The sequence below is a fragment of the Balaenoptera acutorostrata genome, chromosome 18, assembly GCF_949987535.1.
Source record: "Balaenoptera acutorostrata chromosome 18, mBalAcu1.1, whole genome shotgun sequence".
NCBI lineage: Eukaryota > Metazoa > Chordata > Mammalia > Artiodactyla > Balaenopteridae > Balaenoptera > Balaenoptera acutorostrata.
The window spans coordinates 9,663,731-9,680,451 of NC_080081.1; the positions used below are offsets into that span (position 1 = coordinate 9,663,731).

At 37.7% G+C, this 16,721-nt stretch overlaps 1 protein-coding gene across 1 annotated transcript in view; it reads left to right on the forward strand.

Moving 5' to 3' along the window:
• Window positions 1–16,721, forward strand: part of NALCN (sodium leak channel, non-selective) — a 283,440-nt gene that overhangs the window by 53,220 nt on the left and 213,499 nt on the right.

Sequence of the window (16,721 nt, forward strand, 5' to 3'; positions counted from 1 at the left end):
CCAGAGAACTCCACCCCAGGCAGGGCTGAACTCCCTCCCCATGATTCGCAGACTCACCCTATGACTTACTGTCTCCCTCAGACCTCTTTACATTTCAGATCAGTGTTTAATTCAGAAGGAAACTCAAAAAATACCTTGCAAAGCTTAGCTGTATTCTTAATTCTGTAGTAGGAGGTTAGCGTCACTCACCTTTGGTAGAATGCTGGTGGAGAGGACAACCATGCACACAGATGTGATGTTCCAGTTAGAACAAAAAGCAACAGCAAAATCCATCCCACGTGGGAAGGAAATCACAGCCCAAGAAACTGGCAATTTTCTTGTCACGATACTTCAAAAGAGGGTAAGAAATTGGGTACAGAAGATGAATACAAAGCTTATTCAGGTGGTGGTTTTTAACTCTCCATTCATTGTACAGTCAGGTAAAAAACAAAACATGTTTCCTTTTGATAGAACAATCCAATGAATGTCATTTAATGATAAAATTCACCCCGGGAGGTCACTTAGGAAATAAATAGCTATCAGGCATTTTTTGGTTGTTCGCCTTCAGGATCATAAGAACAAAAGAGAAAAGCTCAATGTTTAAAAAGTCAGAATGAACTAAACCTGATTGAAACAATTTATATCAGATAAAGGAAGCCCATAAGTAAGATCAACCTATAAACAGGGCATTTGGAAGATAACTAATCAAAAAGACATTTAAATTATACATGCTTTTAATGCTACATGGACCGTCTATAGTGGACTATTTTCCTTATTCTAGCTACACAGTAATCAAAGATAAAGCCAGGAAATAACAAACACCATGTTCTTATGGTGACTAATTGTCCAGCAGACAGTCTTTATTATTATAATTACTGTCATTACTTATGACAACTACTGCTATCATTTATCGATTGTTTATTATGTATCTGGCATCAGGCAAAAGGTTTTCCATCCATTGTGTTTTTTAATTCTCAAAATAAATCCATAAGGTATCATTATTCCCAATTGGTAAGTGACGAGAAAGAGATGAGAAAGAACTGATTCGCCCACAGTCACACACAGGCCACAGTTGGGAGCCAAGGCCTACTGCCCCGTGTGCCAAGGTCAAAGCCTGTGTTTTCTGTCTGCAGACTCTGCCTTATCTGTGAGGTCAGCCAAGAGTGACCGCCGTTCCCTGTGGCTTGTCAGGATGGCTGGTCCATTGTAGAGTCTCATGATGGTGGAAGAGGAGACATGTTCTCCAATGTAATAATCCACCAGACGTCCTGCCTTCTCATCCTGAAGTCTTGAGGACACAGGGGTGAGTGTGAAGAAGGGTCATGTCCACTGCAAACCGAGGGCCACTCGGGGCTGGTCTCTGCCTTTGAATCTAGCCCTTTGCAAGGGAGTTGGTGTGTGATCTGTGTTCATTATGTGGATGAGTTTCAACGTAAAAAGAATATACCCGGAGATTATCATACTAAGTGAAGTAAGTCAGAAGAGAAAGACAAATATCATATGCGGAATCTAAAAAAAAAAAAAAAGGAACTTATTTACAAAACAGAAACGGACTCACAGATTTAGAGAATGAACTTATGGTTACCAGATGGGAAGAATGGGGAGGGGGGAGAGATGGATTGGGAGTTTGGGACTGACATTTACACACAGCTATATTTAAAATAGATAACCCACAAGGACCTACTGTATAGCACAGGGAACTCTGCTCAATTCTCTGTAATAACCTAAATGGGGAAAGAATTTGAAAAAGAACAGATAATCTATACACGTGTATGTATAACTGAATCACTTTGCTGTATACCTGAAACTAACACAACATTGTTAATCAACTATACTCCAATATAAGATAAAAAATTTAAAAACAAAACAAAAAACAAACAAAAAGAATATACCTGGGCAGCAATGCAGTTTTACAAGATACTTATCAAGCTATGGACATTTGGTCAAGGATTAGAGGCAATAGCAGCAAAAATGAGTAAATATGCTTTTGATACAAAGTGAGATTGTAGGCACATTGACTAGAGATGTGGGAGAAAACTTTGAAAGTAACAAAATATGTTATCTGGTACATTGCAGTCAGGTTCATACTTATTTGAACTAAATTCAAAATTCTACTGTGATACATCTATTTACTGTTTGTAATCTGCACCTACACGCGTCAATTTCTCCTGTGTATTTGAACTTAACTTTCTCTTTCCTTTTGAGATATGAGTATTTAAGTTTGCTTTTTTTTCTTGTGATGAGAGCTCTTAGGACTTACCCTCTTAACAACTTTCATATATAACATACAGTAGTGTTCATTATATTTATCCCTAGTACTTATTTACCTTATAAGTAGAAATTTATACCTTTTGACCGCCTTCATCCAATTCTCTCTCCCTCTACCCCTGCCTTGGGTAACCACAAATCTGGTCTCTTCTGCTATGAGTTTGTTTGTTTGTTTGTTTTTGAAGTATAATTGCCCTACAACACTACGTTAGTTCCTGTTATACAACATAGTGATGCAATATTTCTATATGTTTCAAAATAATCACCGCGATAAATCGAGTTACCATCTGTCACCATACAAAGATATTACATAGTTATTGACTATGTTCCCCACCCTGTACATTTCATACCCATGACTCACTATTTGGCAGCTGTTAAGTTTGCCTTCTAAATACTGCAAATTAACCAACAGTTTTATTTAAGTTGATTTTGAAAATGCATATTAGTTAATTTCTTTATTAGACATATTAGTAAAGAATATTTAACTTATTTGTCCTCTTTATAAAAAAAGTAAAAACCATAAAGCTCTTCGTAAAATAGAAAAGCCCTCCTTAAAATATGAGGTAGAAAAACCACAGATCATCAGCGTCACAGAAGTCAAAATGTGAGTCTTGAATGCGAATACAAACTTAAGGGATGACTTATAATTTTTGTAAATTCTTTTCTGGCAACAATAAATTAATTGGGCCTTTCAAGAAAATGAAAAAATTAGAGTAGACTGCAGCCTGCTAGATTCTTATACAGATACTCCCAAGTCACTTCTGAAGAAGGCTACTATGGAAACTGAAATTTGGGACTGACATTTTTCTCCAAGGGGTAGTATATTTTAGCTGTTACTTACTTTTGTGGTATTTTCCTCATTTAACTTTGGGTAGTATTGGCTACAAGATATAAACTCAGTTACCTGTGTGAGTCATAAATCAGGTGTATTAAATATTGATAAGAAATAACATCAGTGGTTATCTTCACCCCTGGTGGTGTTCGGTGCTTGGAACTACCCCTGTATTTTCCTGCAGGAGGATTGACAGTGAATCCACCTACACAGTCTAATGTTTCGGTGTTAAGATTTGCTTTACTTTAAAATTCCTTCCTATGTTTTTTTCTACTGGCATGCTATTATTTTTATAATTTGTCTCTTATTACATCTGATATTAAATATGGACATAAAATGTGGCGAAAGGAAATAACTTTTATTCAGATCATAATAGAATGTAAATTGAACTGTCTTGATGCTGCTGCTAAAAATTGATTCCTCAGATTTAAATGATGTTAAACCATATTTCATGTGGCTGTATGTGATATCAGATGAAAACTTACAAATGAATAGAAAATAGAAATTTATTATGTATCTATAAATATGATTTATTACAGAATGTACATTTTTATTGCAGTTGCAAAAAAGACACAGTAAAGACTAATCTGTAAAATATGTAATTGAGATTTATAATACTTTGTGAAAAAGCACCAAAGGGTTGTTTTCCCTGCATTAATCTTTATGTTTAGCGTTGCTACTGGGATTACTTACTGATTTTTATGAAAACACATGTAGAAGAGAAAACTAGGGTACTAGAATTCAACCAAAAGGGCTTACTTTAATCTGTGATAATTCTCTACTTGATCTCCGAAGGAATTCCTTTATCATGGGACAGGGAAAATGACGTATTTTTGTTAAATAGAGGATAAAATCCAGAAGGTTCAATAAGAGAAATAGTTATGAGAGCATTTGGTCATATACCAGCATTTTATCCCTGGGTTCAGTCATCATAAATGCCCTCAGGTTACACGCAGAAGTGTGTGCTCGAGGTTTTCTAAAGGAACTAAGTCTTAGGGTTTCATTAGATTCTGACAGTGTCACAGACTTATTTAAACTAAAATTAGAGATGCAGATAAATATTATTCAGAATATTAGGAAAAAAGGGGGTGTAAAGATAGAAATTGCAAACATGATTTTAAAAAAAGATATGCACTGTTTAGTATGTAGCAGATAGGTGTTCAGAAGTTCTTGCTGAATGGATTAGAAAAGGCAGCTGCTAGAGTGACTTTTCACTGGACAGTGAAAGAATGAGTTTTGAAAGTGGATATCTGAGGGCATGAAGTGATGATTTTTTTCACATGATACATAGAAGACAGTACTCACTGGAAATATCTAGTGCTTTCCAAGAAATTAGCATGCTTATAGTTATATGTTAAGTATTTGTAGTTTATAAAAATAATGCTTTACTTTGTGACCACCTAGAGGGGTGGGATAGGGAGCGTGGGAGGGAGATGCAAGAGGGAGGGGATATGGGGATATATGTATACGTATAGCTGATTCACTTTGTTATATGGCAGAAACTAACACGACATTGTAAAGCAATTATATTCCAATAAAGATGTGAAAAAAATAAACACAAGAGAAATTTAAAAAAAATAATGCTTCAAATAACATGAGATTTAATGAAAGTAATAAATTCTGCCATATATAATTCCCTCCCTTTCTCTCTTTCCTTTCTTCCTTCCTTCTTTCATCTTCATGTTTCATGATATTTAATAAAACACTTGTAACCGTTTCCCTACCAATAGACACCTAAGTGATTTTCAGTGTGTTACTGCAAGTAATTCTGTGCTGAATACACACACTCACACACACACATGTCCTGTGCATGTGTGTGAGTATTCTTTTTTTTTATAAAGTGAACGGTGTTTTCTTTTTAATTAATTAATTAAGTTTTATTTTTGGCTGCACTGGGTCTTTATTGCTGCACGCAGGCTTTCTCTAGTTGCAACGAGCGGGGGCTACTCTTCGTTGTGGTGCGCGGGCTTCTCATTGCGGTGGCTTCTCTTGTTGCGGAGCACGGGCTCTAGGCGTGCACGCTTCAGTAGTTGTGGCACGTGGGCTCAGTAGTTGTGGCTCGCAGGCTCTAGAGGGCAGGCTCAGTGGCTGTGGCGCACGGGCTTAGTTGGTCCACGGCATGCGGGATATTCCTTGACCAGGGCTCGAACCCGTGTCCCCTGCATTGGCAGGCGGATTCTTAACCACTGTGCCACCAGGGAAGTCCCTGTACCCTTTCAGACTTTAAACCCACCTGCATATGAATAGGCATATGTATGTGTATATAAAACATGCGTAGTGCTGTTTCCTTATTATTCACATGAATAAATGTGCATCTACTTCACTTAGTTTAGCAGTTAGGTAATTTTTAATTCTATGATTGTCAAACATTTTATTTGTTCATTCTACAGTTGATAGACATCTTCTCCTTTTTGTGTGTGATTACTCACAGTGGAGTATTAAATATTCTTGCATGAGTCTCTTTGTGCACAGTGTGAATAGTTCTCTGTAATAGATACCTGTAAATAGAAGTGCTAGGTATGCACATTTTTTGTTTAATAGATACTTCCAAATTGCTCCTATAAACTCCCACTAGCACTATGAGTACTATATGTTTTCCATTCAGCATGTCAGTATTTGATACTATCAAACTTTTAAATTTTATCCAATCAAATGGGTGTGAAAAGGTATTTATGTATCTTTCTAGTAACTAGCGAGGTTTTAGTCAAGTTAGGCGTCTTCTCATATGTTTATTGGCCAATCAGATTTTTTTTCTTCTGTAAATTGCCGGTCTGTATATGCTTTGCCCATTTTTCTCTTGGGTTGTTTGCCTTATTCTTATATATGTTCTGGATAGTTGACTTTTGTCTGATATTTGGAACTATTTGGCACTATTTGGCTGTAGTATTTCAGAGTTCATGAAAGTATAGATGCTGAACGTCTAGAACTCAGAAAGGTACAAGGGAACATTCTGCGCAGAAGCCATGTTCTAAGTAAGGATTTGGCTTGTGGAAAGAAAGAAAAGAGTGAGGTGTCATGGATGAAGGACTTACCACAAATGGGCAATGCAGAATCAGGAATGTCTTGGTCACAACACGGGCACCATAGAATAATATTGTCACCTATATCACGATGGAGAAATTAACAGGGCTGCTCTGTAGACTGGCAAATCCCATTACCCTTTCTTCTAACCCTGGGAAAGTATTTCTGGAGTGGAAAAAGATGTATGACAAGGGAGTGTATTAAGAGGATATTAGAATCAAATCAAAGAAGGAATAGATGTAGCAAGAGAGGCACAGTTGATAGCTGCCTCCATTCTAAGAACAAAAAACAAAAATAATAGTGGATAAGTTCATTGAGGGCATCGGTCAGGAACAAGGATACAGGTCTGAAGCCTGACTGCAATTGATAACAAAAAGCCTTTGAGACAGATTCTAAGAACCTGAAAGACTGATAATGGGCCATTCCTTACAATCAGTGTCTTAAAAGGCAGTGAACTGTCTAATAGGATACAAAAATGGAGACTTTTTCCTTCCCCATCCTAATATTCTCCTGTAAAAAACAATTTTATATGGCACTGGAAATAATAGTATACAGCAAGAATCATACTTTGTGGCATTACTGAGCATCTCAAGTGTCTAAAAAGTAGAAAGCTAAAAACCAAATGACTTCTGCATGGAAAATGTCCCAGAAGTTGCGATTTTACTTTTAAAACAGAAAATTAGGGGGGAAAAACAACCTTAATCTAAAATCAAACCTCAAGTGGTAACGAGAGGTTTTCTAACAAGTATTTTATTTAAGGATGTTGCAAATTCATAATGTCCTCACTTTTTATTAATATTAGTGAGTTGTAATCTGAGGAAACTAGGAAAGTCTTGTAAAATTCTTCATAGCTGAGAAGTTGTCACGCATATATGTAAGACTTGCTTTGTTGTTGTTGTTTTTATAAGTTGAATACCTGCAGGTAGATTTAGAATACTGAATAGCTTAGGGTACACTCAGTACGAACAGGCAGAAAAAGATGGAAGATAAAATTATCAGGATGCCAAGAAATGTTCTCATCACACAGGAGTGAGAAATGAGATGGGCAGAGAGAACAGGAGCCATGTCTATCATGAGAAACGTAAGAAGAATTTGATTTTAGGGATTATGTACTTGAGATCAATTTTGAAAGAAAAACTCCTATTTACAAATCCACAGAGGCTTAGGGAATAATTATTATTTTTAATAAATTGTAATTTTCTATTGGTATATTTTTACAACCCTGGACTATGGACTTCATTTAAAGTAAAATTATAATTAGGTATGTTTTCTGATTATAGTAGAGTCTACCGTTTAAAAAGGCATCCAAATTCAGCCTTCTTTGTTTATTATATACAAGGAAATCCTTTTCCTATACAACAAATGGGTATTTTCAAACTCCATGAGTACTAGTGGGTGTATAGAATATACAAGGTTGCTTGAGTTAAAATGTTTTGTTTCATTATAAAAGTAAAACACAAGCATTCTAGGAGTGTTTCAAAATGTAAAGGTATGTAACAAAAAAAGTCACCTTGAAAACATGGTTTACATATTTTCCAAAAGTGAAATGAAATACAATAAAATCTATTTCAGGCCAATATTTTGAAAATGATTAAATCTCTTTGATTCAGAGGGTATATACTTACTGAACATTTCATTTTTTAAAGCAAAATGTTTCATCCTCCAGAACTATAGCTATTTCTCCTTTGGAGGGTCTATATGATTGAGTCACAACCCCCCCAATACAATGGCTGGTCTGGCACAGGATAGAGCAAGGCTCAAACTAGAGGGGCTAAGACGGACAGGCAGGGAGGCTGGAGGAACTGAGAGGTCTTGATGATGAGGTTCCCCAAATAGAGCAGATTAGGACTGAAAAAGCCCAAATGCCAGCAGAGAAAAGAGTTCCTGAGCTTTCGTATATCTGGCTACACCCTTGGGAGTTCCCTGCACTCGTCTGCTAAGAGATGCCTCTGACAGCTCTGTATATCCCATTCATGTTCAGCGTGGGGTGCATTCTGTCTGCAGGTACTGCCCCTCTAATTGTACCCAGCTCATGATCCCCAATCTGTACAACTCAGAGCAACATCCAGCAACACGTTACCCATGTTTGGGTGTTCATTAGATACTTACGGGATTGTATTTCCCTTGCCTTTGGTCCAGGTTTATTGAGTTTGTAGGGTAGTTGGGGACTTCTGTCTTTGTGGGTCATTTGTCAGCTTTGATGAAATCCTCTATGTGTGAAAAAAATCTTGCCCAGTGCTATAGTCACTCTCCAAATGCATTATGTGTAGTTGTATCCACAAAGCTTTTCTATTTTTATTTTATTTTATTTTTGGCTGCTTTGGGTCTTAGTTGTAGCACGCAGGATCTTTCATTGCGGCACGTGGGCTTCTCTCTAGTTGTGGCGTGTGGGTTTTCTCTTCTCTAGTTGTGGCACAGCCTCCAGGGCGCATGGGCTCTGTAGTTTGTGGCACACGGGCTCTCTCGTTGAGGCATGCGAGCTCAGTAGTTGTGGCACGCGGGTTTAGTTGCCGCGCGGCATGTGGGATCTTAGTTCCCCAACCAGGGATCGAACCCACGTCCCCTGTGTTAGCAGGCAGATTCTTTACCACTGTACCACCAGGGAAGTCCCCACAAAGCTCTTTTAAGAAGTAAGTGTTATTTTCTGGTCAAATGTACTAGCTTCACTGTTCCAACAATGTCCATGCTTAGGGATCCTGAACTTTTTCAGAAAGAGTATATGGAACAGTAGGATGATCATTTTCTATTGTTGATGCCAGCATAACCTCATCTTGCTCTTCCTGTAGGAAGCTGTCTGGGGACACAGTGTTTCATCTTTTACATTTATCAGACATAGACTGAGCACTGAATGCAAGTCTAGGGATGGGAAGATGGGTGACTATGGGATAGAACAGATTAAGGAATTCGTAATCTAGTTGGGGATATAGATTTGTAAATAATGTACTTCTGTACAAAAAAAGGAACGTATTTTTTTCTCAATTATCATTGGGTCATCCCAGAAGAATTGGCATTTTGGTGAATGCCAAAAAAGGGAGTAAGGAATTTTTTAGCTTTTTACAAAAATAATGGGATAATTCACACACACATATATATATATATATATATATATATATATATATATATATATATATATATAAGAATAAACATAAGGAACATTTCTGTGAGTTACGTAAACATAACAATAATAAAATGAACAGTGGTTAGCCCACCAACCAACTTAAAATATAACCTTCCTAAAACCCGAGGCTCCAAGGGTGGCCCCTGGCCCCTCTAGAGGTAACCACTCCAGGGAAGGGTGTTAAAGACAGGCAAGAAAGCCAACTTTGTTTTAGAGATCACACAACCAGAGAAAATAAAATACAGGACTCTCTAGTTGATTCGTTTGATTGGTTGTATCATAGGGAATCCTGAGTGATACAGGAGGATGTAATGGAGGGCTGAGACAGATGTGGAGTGTCAGGCTGAATAGTGACATCGTAAAGCAATCAGGGAGCAGTCGCTGATTATCAGAGCTACCACACCATGTCGTGTGGGTTTAATTTGATGACACTCACAAGGGAGAAGTTAGATTTTCTGGACAATGGCCCTGGTGCTCAATTTTCACCTGTAGATATTGGCGAGCCAATGCCTAACAAAGGTGAATCAGATCAAAATTCTTAATGTCATTGATTCTGTAGCATCTCCAGAGCATATCTAGTTCATGACTAAAATTTCTTGCCATCATCTCGTAAAATTATACTTAGTGCATCCTTATTATAAAGATGTTCCATATCAAGCATATTGTTTATATCAATAATTACATGTTCTTAAAAAGATGTTTTGTAAAATAAAAAAAGTGGAAACAAAGTTAAAAGACCCGAACAACCTTTCAAAATATTTGACTGAATAGTTCCCCTAAATTACATTTGCTTTGGTTAATTTATAGAAAGCCCTAAAGTGAGGAGAAAAAGAGGAAAATACATTGAATATTGTGCAATTAAAGTAAATGTTTAAGAAAAACTAGAAACATGTAGGTTAATTTTGCTTGGTAGTTATAACAATTTATTTTTAAAATGAAAAGGCATTAAGCAATCTAGAATTACATCAAATATTTTATGTTTAGCATCATAAAATTACTTATTTGCATCATTATATTTAGCATCATAAAATTTCTTATTTGCATCAATCAGTGAAGCAATTTTCATCATAAACTATTCTGTGATACTCTACAGAATGACATAATTTTTAAATTAGAAAGGACTATAGTGGTCCCAACCTGTGAGGTCTTTAGAAAGGGAACGTATAAACTGAATGTTGTTTGTTTTTCTCTTGCAATATATGCAAGAAATTAAAACAAGAATTTTCCACGGTACAGGTATAAAAGGGTGTATTCTTTACAAGAAAGCATAGTGCTGAAGGATGGCTAAAATTTCCATCCAAGAAAAATTTAGCGCTTGAACTTAAGGAAATGGAAAATTTCTTTGCTGGACCTCATAATATTTTCAGTGCCTATTAAAAGTCAGGAAAGATGAATGTAGAAATAAGATGTTTCTTGAAAACATGGCATAAATAGGTAATTTTGAGAAATCCCTAAGATGTATTGGTTCAATTAGATGGTAGGCATGCCAGAATTTTGTGTAGATGGAGAATAAATCTAGAATCCTTGGAAGTCTCTCTAATCCAAGTGTCTCTCTCAGTGGTTCACATGAAATGCCTGGATACTTTCTTAAGAGCTCTTGGAGACAGTGTATGTAGTTCAGTGAGATTAAGGGTCGTTTGAATTTAGAGGGATAGCATGTAATTTGATCTATTGACTCAAAAGTATGATAAATTAGACCACTATCATCTGTTGCTGTGTAGGAGAGGAAGAAGACGGGACATACCAGTTCTGATGAGAGGAACACGGTTGGGCTTTTTACACTTTATTGAGTGGCTTCCTATATACAATCTAAGTATCTTCACAGTACAGAATAAACAAAGTTTAATTCATTCTTTTAATTAGTGTCAGAGCTCCAGCTGCAACTTGAGTATTAGATGGCTTAGGTTATCTTCCAATTTGAACACACTGAAAGACTTGGAAAGAAGACAAAGAAGAAGGTAATAAACCCTGTCCTATCCATCAGTTATTTCAGGGGAGATGCCAGGACTCAGGATAAATCAAGAGCATATTAACTAAGAAGGAAAAACAGGACAGGCAGCTTTCAAAGGAGGAGTCAAGTCTTGCCAACTCTGAGTACCTACCTCTGCCATGATAGTTAATTTTTCCCCTCTTAGAAAGAATCTGCATCTGAAATGTCTAAGTATATGCTTTCTAGTCTTTGTGTTAATTACATTGAAGAAACGTTATCATTAGATTAATTAATAGAGGTGATTACTTGATATTAATCATTATCATTGATTCACCATTATTGCTATAAATCAGTGAATTAATTCTCTTAATGGCTTTTTTTGAGAGATTATATGTTTATGGAGTGATATGCAGATTCTTAGGGGAACAGTTTTCTTCTGTTATATCTTAAATTAACATAGACTATCTCCTTCAATTTCTACATAGAAACTTAGTATAGAAAAGATTGTTCAGTCAGCTGTGAGTTCATCTAGCCCTCCTATCATTTAGGAAGATTGCTCCATGTTTTCTGAAGGATAAAATGTGAAATGTCTTGTTGAAATTAAATGCTACCGTATCTACTTTTCTAGTAATCCTATCAATCAATCAATCAATCAATCAATCAGTACCTAAATAAAAATTTTAAAAAGGAAAGGAAACCAGATTGGAACCGATGCCTTCCTAGTGAGCTTTGTTGACTCTTGGTAGTTTTCACTTTCTTTTCTAAAGGTCTGCAGAGTATCTAGACTTTCTAAGATCAGTGGTTATTTTGTATGATTGATAATTTTTCTTTCTCAAAGTCAAGGCTACTTTGGCTTTTTGCTGGTTTGATAATTGTCCTCATTTTTACCAGTTTTTCTCAAGGATTACAGCTTATTTTATTTACTAGTAAACAGTCTGTTAGGTAGTGTGATTAGGATACCTTACCCACATTTTCTTTCCCTTACATCCCTTAGCCTGCCATTCCCTACTACTGTCTTGGTTGTGTTCTATCCAGTTTAATGATTATCTTCCTCAAGGTATTAGGTCAATCACTCCCTTGTTTTTCCTCATGTTCCACATTGCCAGGAATCATCATTACTTTGCAAATTTCAGCCTCATTTTAATCCTGGCCTTCTTGACACATTATGTACGAAGACCTGCCAACCTAAGGTATTTGTTTTTAGTTATAACACGTGAAAAAGCCATGTGCCTTTTTCACGTGTTATTTTATGAAATATGCGCTCCTCAGAGAGTCTCTGGGTAGTCAGCTTGGTTTCTTTAGGAATTTCTTTATCGTCTTCATGGGAGTATTTGTTTTCGTGTTGACTAAGTGTTACTCCTTGAGGCCCCTCCTAGCTTCCACCCAGTGCCCTTCTCATTCGGAAAGCATTTCTTTCCATTTGGAAAACTCTTCCTTAGGTTGTCATTGGAGGCAGTTTCTAGGAAGCATTACTTCTGCATCTCCCAGCGATGTCCTCCACCCACCCGCGGGAAGTGTGAGTGACTAATAGGTATACCCTCGGGTGAGAACTTAAGTACAGACAATCCAACAGATCTTACCGGCTTCCAGATGACATGTTCAAGGCCAAGTTTGCTCACCTGCCATTGTTCGGGACGCTGCTGCTCCTGGGTGTTAATGGAACTTAAACGATGGGTCCATGCATGTCAGTGCATCTGTGACTTACGAAATTCAGTTTGATCAGTGTAATTCGCGATTTGCATTGAGCTGAAAAATTCCTCTGTGCATTTGTTCAAATAGAGAAAATAGAGAACTAAGTGATTCGCGGGTATAGGTGGGATGTGCCCCCGGGTATGTTGTATTTCACTAGAAACTAGAGGAATCGCAGTGATGGAACTACGCCGGCTGTAAACCATAGACACCATCTGCCGTAGAGGGAACACATGAGGAAAATGCCACCTGTTCCCACATTAGTTGGGCCCTGGCCTCAGAATTTCACATGTACTCTTATGTTTTGTTTGCAGTTGCTCTGACTCATGCAGCTAGCGAACGACTAATGAGATTTTTACACATTCCAACTACGAATATCCTATTATCTGATTCAGGTTTGATTTTATTTTCTTTCTAGTGTATATGTATGTGTTTCTTTCCTGTTTTTCTGTCAGTTCCTTTCCTGACCAATCAGTTATTTGAGAAGATATTTTTATTCGTTCAACAGTTGTCTGTTGAGGACCTTGCTAGGATATAGTGAGCAAAACTGACAAAACGTCCTTGCCTTTGTGGGGCTTACACATTCTGTCAGAGGAGACAGGAAATAATCAGGATCAATCAGTAAAATAAGCAGTGTGTAATGCGGTGATAAGTGTTAAGGAGAAAAGGAAAGCAGGCAAGGGGGAATGGGGATGCGGTGAGCAGGGATTGCGATTTGGGGTAGACTAGCTGTGAAGGCTTCCTTTAAATAAAAATGTGATCAATGTGCTGGAGCAAGCCCTGTGGCTCTCGGGTGGGGGGTAAAACTGTGCAAAGCAGAGGGACCATCCAAAGGCCCTAGGAGAGAGCATGCTCAATACTCTCTCTTGATACGAAGAAGCGCTTATCTCGAGAGTAGAAGGGGAGTCAGAAAGGCGACAAGGGGCAGATCGTGTAGAGCCTTCTGTGTCCATGTAATGACTTTGGCTCTTACTCTTAAGTGAGATGGAAAGCCCAGGGGTCATTCGGAGTAGAAAAACAAGGCTGATCAGAAACAACGTGCTTGCTGGGTTAGGAATAGACTGAAGAGAAGCACCAGCAGAGGAGGGGGACCCCTTCGGACACGGTTGTAATAACCCATGTGAGAGATGGTGGTGGCTTGGACCAGAATGGTAGCCGTGGAGGCCGGGGGGAAGATTCTGGATATACAGTGCTTGTTGAGTTCATGGGTTTTACTGATAGATTGGCTGAGTATTAAAAGAGAAAGATCACTCCAAGGTTTTTGACCTGAATGATGATGAGAAAGAGTCATTGTTAACTAATGGAAGAGCACATTTGGGGAAGGATGGGAAGATGAGGATCTCACCTTCATCACAGATTACATTTGAGGGATTTGATTAGACTGAAAACGCTACAGCTGTTGGAACCTCTTCATGTAACTTTTTCTTTTAAAACAGGAAACTTGATTGACTAATGAAAAGTGCACATGATTAAATTAAGAAAGCTTACATCCTTGACTCTACAATGAATCAGTGAGACTTGCTTAATTTTGGTCAAAAATACAAAGTCAACAGTGGCTGAGATGAGCATATTCTCTATAAAATAAAATGATCAGATTTGCAAAAGCTTGGCTACACAATGTGAATTTCACTTAAACCATGTGGCATTATTCTAGAATCATCAAACATCCTGCTTTAGGAATTCTCTGCTAATAGATAAAATAGCTTGGTTGATGTGCTGAAGTAGCCAATGAGTATGTTTTGACTGACAGTTAAGCATATACATCCTACATTTCGTCAGATTCTGCAGTGTTAGATTTATATCTCACTGAGATGGCCATTGTTATGATCATAAATTATGAGTTCAAATAGTTTTGGTGGTTTGCCAGAATACTTCCTGTTCGAATACTAAAGATTTCTCATATTTCTTTGACTAGAAAAACAAGGTTCAGACTGATAGTCCTTTCCAGTATGTGACTTTCTGTGAGTGTGTCTGAGTTTAGAAATATTGAAGTGTGTGTGTGTGTGTAAGTGTGTATCTATTATTCTTAGGACTTTGCCAACGTGTTAATATTTTACAGCAAGAAATAACACTCCTTTGGCAAATTTTTTGGAGCATTGAAATGAGATAAAGTATAGCTCTTATTCTTGAGAAGTAATTCATCGCTTCATATTGTTAAGTCATAACCATTTAGTCATGAAACCCAAACCTTGTATTTAAAAAGTAACAATCTCTTGTTTAAAGTATCTCCTTTGAACATTTCCAAGAATCTTAAGGAAGTCTTTACATGACATTAAATTGTTAATTTTACCTTGTTATTTCAGATCTGTGATTAGAATTCATTCTTTGGGCTGAGAGTCTGTGTAGAATAAGAATTCCTGTGGTTCAGCATGCCAGTAATTCCGGGCAAGGTTAATAGAGTGGTTTTTTGAGAAAAAAGAGCTGTTTTATGGAAAGCCTTTTGGAACTTTGCCTTGTTTTGTTTTCCTGAACTACCAAATCTGCTTCAAGTATTTGTATGAGATCCTAACGTGTTTATATATTAATTTTGAGATAACATATTTTTCCAGACTGACATTTCCCTGGACACCAGCCATTTCTGTGAACACTGCCCATGGAATATAAGCTACTATTAGTCTGTGTAATAGTTGGGGTAAAGTAAGCTCATAAGAGAGAACCCCAAAATGGGACGGTGCAAGCAAAATACAAGTTTATTTCTGTCTGAAGTCATTGTCCTGTGGGCCTGGGTGGGTGAGCGTGTATGGCAGCCCTGCCATCCTCAACACATATTTTCCTAGTTTGCCCTTGGCCTCTCTGTTTGTATCCGGTGAAAGAGAAGGGAAAAACGAGTCCAGTGAAAGGGTTTTCGTAGATGGTGTGGAAGTTGCCCATATCAGGGAGAACTTTGTCACGAGGCCACGTGTCCTTGCAGGAAATTCCAGGAAATATATTCTCCAGCTGAGCAGCCATATGCCCACAAGAAGGGGAGGAAGAGTCTGGAAGAGCGACCAGCAAAGGACAAAATGCCCAGTCCATTAAAAATACCTTCTAAAAACCAGCCATTTAGATTCAAGTGAAAACAAATGCATTTTATATAATGAACTTCTCAATTTTATGTTCTACTTCTCAAATATTCGTATCACAGAACAAAGTCATAGAATTTCAGGTAGTATCACTGAATGCCCAGAAGGTACACACCCAAACTAAAGTGTCACTTTTGAATTTTATGTGGTTCTGTTTTACCTCATAGACTCTCCCCATAAGTGAAAGTGACTAAATTTTTGCCCTACTTTAAAGTTTTAATCTGGAGTTAAATCTATCTCCATCTACTCATGTGAGACAACAATCTGAGGAACTTCTAGGACGTGGAGAGGAGACCCATCAGTGTTCTTTCCCCACCCCAAACAGAAACACCAAAGAACCATTGCAAATCCAGAAACACTGGAGGAATTTTCACCGCCCCTCCCCTCCCTTTCCTTGAGGCTAGTCTGTTTAATTTTAAAAGCAGAATTTTGCTTTCACAAAGTATACCAGCCAGGAATTTGTTCAGATTCCTCAAAACCAAGCCAAGAAAAGTTTCAGAAAGTTCAGACATGTGTGGCCGAGTGGAAAGAACAGAGTTTTTAGAGGCAGGCACAGACGCATGGGAATACTGCTCCAGACGGTCACTTCTGGCTGACCTTTGGCAAGCTTCTGTTGACTTAAAAAAAATGCACAATGTGAGAGTTGCGAGTCAAGTTTCATTTGGGGCAAAATGAGGACTACAGCCTGGGAGACAGCACTTGAGATGGCTCTGAGAAACTGCTCCAAAGAGGAAGCGGGGGAAGGTCAGTATATGTGTGATGTTGGTGAGGGGGACCAATCAAGCACATATTTTTTTGCCGAAGGTTTCTGCTAGTCACGAG